Source organism: Lolium rigidum, chromosome 5 (genome assembly GCF_022539505.1).
Source record: "Lolium rigidum isolate FL_2022 chromosome 5, APGP_CSIRO_Lrig_0.1, whole genome shotgun sequence".
Taxonomy (NCBI): Eukaryota; Viridiplantae; Streptophyta; class Magnoliopsida; order Poales; family Poaceae; genus Lolium; species Lolium rigidum.
The window spans coordinates 109,708,396-109,713,108 of record NC_061512.1 but is presented as its reverse complement, the minus strand read 5'-3'; the positions used below and the strand labels follow the sequence as shown (position 1 = coordinate 109,713,108).

The window sequence follows — 4,713 nt, the reverse complement described above, 5'->3', positions numbered from 1 at the left end:
CTTTTTCCATACTATACATTTAATCCTTTGTGTTCAGCAAAATCGGTGAGATTGACAACCTCACTGTATGTTGGGGCAAAGTATTTTGGTTGTGTTGTGTGCAGGTTTCACGTTGTTGCTTGACGCCGGTAGTGCGCCCTGCCACAAGTCAGCTAGCAACACCTTAAGATGTCATGTGTTTCTCCTACTAGTCGATCAAACATTGGTTTCTTACTGAGGGAAAACTTGTTAATGTGCTCATCATACCTTTCTCTTGGGGTTCCCCAACGGTGTGCAATCTGCGCTCATCAACAAGCATTGTCATTTGTCCAATTTTTGGGGAACTTAGCGAGTATAAGCCCCTCGAAATTTGAGCCCAACTTTTATCATAAATTAATTAATATAATATAATATATTTATCACAAAATTTATATCCTTGAAAAATTCTTTCAAATATGAATCCAATATTATGATTTATGTAACATATAATTTGTATTTAATATATTAAATTCATAGTCAAATTTGGGCTCAAATTTTGATGGGGCTTTATAATTTATAAAAGTATGTTTTAAATTTATGTAAATTTGGATTTATGTAGACACTATATACTGTATAGATGCATGAAAGCTTAGAAAATTCTAAGAGATTTTTTTTCGACGGAAGGAGTACTATTTTACAAGAACTTATGAATATGTTTTTTCTTGCTACCCTTATAAATATCGGCTGTGCTAATTCTTAGTACACTAAGAACTCAGCTAGAGCCCAAAAGAATCATAAACTGTTAAATTTTGGTGTGCTTCCGCGATCCGTGTTTTGTGTGGGTTTGTTTCTTTTTCAGAGTACATAGTAGTCCCACTAGTGAGAAACATTATCAATTCATGTTAAATTCGAGATTAGTGCACATTGTAGAAAATTATAATCTACAGTGCTCTCTCCGTCTCAGTTTACTAGTCTTTCTCGTATCCCTAGGTCACCAATTTAACATATATAATTTAAATTATATAATGTAAAAATTATATCATTAAAAAATAAAACATCTAAATTATATCATTAATAATTTTTATAATATATAATTAATACTAACTTAATCAAATTTACGATAAGGTGTACGCGTACGTATAATAAACTGTGAGAAAGAGAGTAGAGAAGTTGATTTTTGCTAGCAATTCGTAAAGTGGTAGCAGTAGTTTCCAGGATATTGAGTATAGATGTGTGCTATATCAACTCTCGGAATATAGGTCGAACGAGTACCTAGATATGTACGACAATGGAGTCACTCGTCGTGTCAAACCTCGCCGGCGTTCGCTGACGGCGCGTCCTCCTTGCCGGAACCGGGAACATCATCACCAAGGGCGCCCACACCAGCACGGACCCGCGCCTTGTCCGCCTCGGCCTTCCAGTCCATGCGCGCGATCACCACGACCAGCACCGTCAGACTCGCCGCCGTGCCGACGATGAACCCTGCCAAGAGCCCCTCGATCCCCCGCCGGGCCCTGAACCCGAGGGCCACCGCGACCGGCAGCGCAACGAGATAAAACCCTCCCAGCACGGCGTACATCCCCACGGCCGGCCTCGCCGTGCCCCGCACGATGCCGCCGCACACGTTCAGCGGGAAGTTCAACACTTCCAGCGCCGCCATCACCGTCATCGCCTTCGCCACGCCGTCCCGCACCCCCGCGCCCCGCGTGTACAGCCGCGCCCACTGCCGGCGTGACGCGAGCATGAGCGCACCTCCGCCGACGCCGGCGAGGATACCGCCCATGATGGAGATGGTGGTGGCGCGGCGCGCGGCGGCTGCATCGCCCGCGCCGAGGGAGTTGGAGACGCGCACGGCGGCGCTCACGGAGAGGAGACCATGCCAGCGTAGAGGAGGTAGTCGAAGTTGAGCGTCACCGCGATCACCGCCACCGCGCGCCGGGCGTCTGGCAGGCGGCCCGTTAGCAGGATCAAGATCTCAAGGCACCACCACTCCAGGCACGTGTTCAGGCAGCAGGGTACGGCCAGTCGGAGCAGACGCACCCATTCCTCCTTCCTCGCCATGTCGGGCCACCACCGCAGCGCCTCCGCATTGCCATTGTCCTTCTTCGCGAGGAGGAGGACGTAGACGGCCAGCCCGACAGCGGTGGTGAGGTCGCTGAGCCAGACTGCGGCAGCAACGCCCTCGACGCCCCTGGTCCGTGACAGCCACACGATGAGCGGGACGTGGACGGCAAGCCCCACGGCGGAGGAGAAGAACGCCGGGAGCGTCACCTCCTGCGAGCTCAGGTACGCCTTGAGCGGGGCGCGGAAAGAGACGACGGCAAGGTCCGGGAGGAGGCACACGACGTACCTCCTCGCCACCGCGGATATGTCAGGCTGCTGGCCGAAGACGTGGTGGAGCACGGCATCGACGCGGAGCCAGAGGAGCGCGATGGGCACGGAGGCCGCGAGGAGCATGGCAATGGTCATGACCAGCGTCCTGCGGAGCAGCGCCGCGTTCCCGGCGCCGTGTGCCTGGCCGCAGATGGGGTCCATGGCCCCACAGAGGCCCATGAGCACGGCGATCCCCGTGGCGCTGGCGAAGCTGAAACCCAGCGTGCCGGCGGCCAGCTCCAGGTCACCAAGCCGGCCGAGGAAGGCGGTGGTGATGGCCTGCTTGACGAACCCCGTCAGGTTCATGCCGATCAGCGGAAGCACGATGCCCCTCTGCGCACGCGCCTCGCCGGCCACCGCGCGCGCCGCCGCCTGCGCCCACCCCGGTTCCTTCTTCATGGTCGTGAATCCAACTTGATCATGCTCTTGGTCTTGCAGCTGCTGGTGATGAGGTGGTAACGCTGGATCCATGGCGAAATGATCAGAGTTTGTCTTGTCCAGCATGTACGTGCATATACTTTTCGATTCAGAAATTAGTATACCACCACTATACGTTTTTTTGTATTCATAACAAATATGGTTAGTGCTGACGGCTTCCTCCTGCTTCACTGCTGGTACCATTGCAAGTGCTCGCTGAAAGCAAAAATCAGCAATGGTGACATAAACTCGCAAGCCACGTGAATTTTAGCCTCGAGACGTTAAAGATTGTGTCTCATGCACAGGCTCACCATCACACCCCCACTATCAACCGAATTATTGGCCAAAGCCTTTGTTTCCTCTTTATGTCAAATTTAAGTGCATTGCTTTTAGGATGCTATACAACTACGTCTTTTTTTTTGGGAAACACGGTACGGCACATATGCTCACGTACACGTACATACATTCACCCATATGATGCATGCACAACCTATTTCTATGGACACCTCCAAGCTTAAGTTCAAGAAATTGTTCGATAGATCTTAAGATTGACGAAGTCACCATAGGTGCTCATCGCTGTCGACGGAACTTCGACTTCCACTGAAAGAAAATTCCATCTTTTATATGATACCAAAGTATCAAAACTGGGTTTGGGTGCCACTACCTTCCTTATCATCCAACTAGAGGTTGATTTCTACTACTAAGCTTCTCTAGCTTTCCCGGTGGGAACTCTCTCTTTCGCTACCCTATCCATGCTTTTGTTGTTTGATTAGCCCACTGAAAATCAGTGCATGGAGTAGACTGAAATGGAAGGAGCAATTTTGATCGATATTCACCATCATTGCGGCTGCGGTTAAAATGATGAGCTGGTTGCAGTGCATGAGCTTCTCTCGTTCACATAATCTAGTATGTAACTACATACAAAATGAAGCTTTGTATAAAACGGGCTCTGAAGTATCTATAAATTGATAATGGAGTACATTTAGATTGATAAAAAGAAGTATGTATATGTGTGTAGTGATATCTAAGGAATGAGAGTACATAACCATTTTTCTATTTCACCATGTTTTGGGGAGTGACTGACCGACTTGCTAATCACGTGCATGATGTATAAGTGGATATCCAATAGTTTATACTGTTGGAGAACAACGACAAGAGGTACCTTGCTTGGGGTGATGCCTCTGAATTCTTCACCAGAGTTGTGTGTACATGATCCTTTCTCCTCGTGGTGTTGGCGATGACGATGGCGCACTTATGGGTGTGGGTGGGGGCATCCTGGTGACGGAGAAGAAATGGCCTTCCCCAGGCCTCGATGCATCAGATGAAAACAATGAGCCATGGGGGGGGGGTGGAGGATCGATGTGGAGGTGTTTGCGCAATTGGACTAGAGAACTAATGACATGTTGTAGTACCGTGAAAACTGTCTATGTAAGGGTATATTACCCCTATGTCTGTGCTTTTCGTAATGAATGACATTTCCTATATATAAAGTGATGTTTTCATTGAGTTTTTGATGATTGAATATTTTATATGTATGGCTTCAAGACCATGTGTTAGATTCAAGTATGGATGCCATGAAAATAAAAATATATCTTGAGTATTGGCATCAAGATCATCGATTTGAAGAGAAAAATAACCCATGTGAGATTTAAGCCTATTGGAAGCATGTCTTGACTAAGAGGATCGAGTGAGTTCTCATGAGTATCTTCAAGATATTAACATAATGAAGAAAGAAGAAATGAAGTGTAACTTTAAGATGAGATGGAGTTCTTGTGTGGAACTCAAATAACCATGCTTTCACTTATGCATTAATTAAGCCATTGTTGGGGGATGACCCCGGTATGCCAAAGGCATGCCAAACCGGATGGTTTGAGCCATCAAGATACCGGTTTAATGTTTATACCGGAGCACGAAGTTAAGAGTTTGGCTAAGTAAAGCTAAGCCGGTATCCCCGGGAGGGGTATA

At 47.8% G+C, this 4,713-nt stretch overlaps 1 pseudogene; it reads right to left on the bottom strand.

The window, feature by feature from the left end:
* Positions 1 to 1,151: 1,151 nt before the first annotated feature.
* On the bottom strand, positions 1,152 to 2,941 carry LOC124658077 (annotated as a pseudogene).
* Positions 2,942 to 4,713: the final 1,772 nt, after the last annotated feature.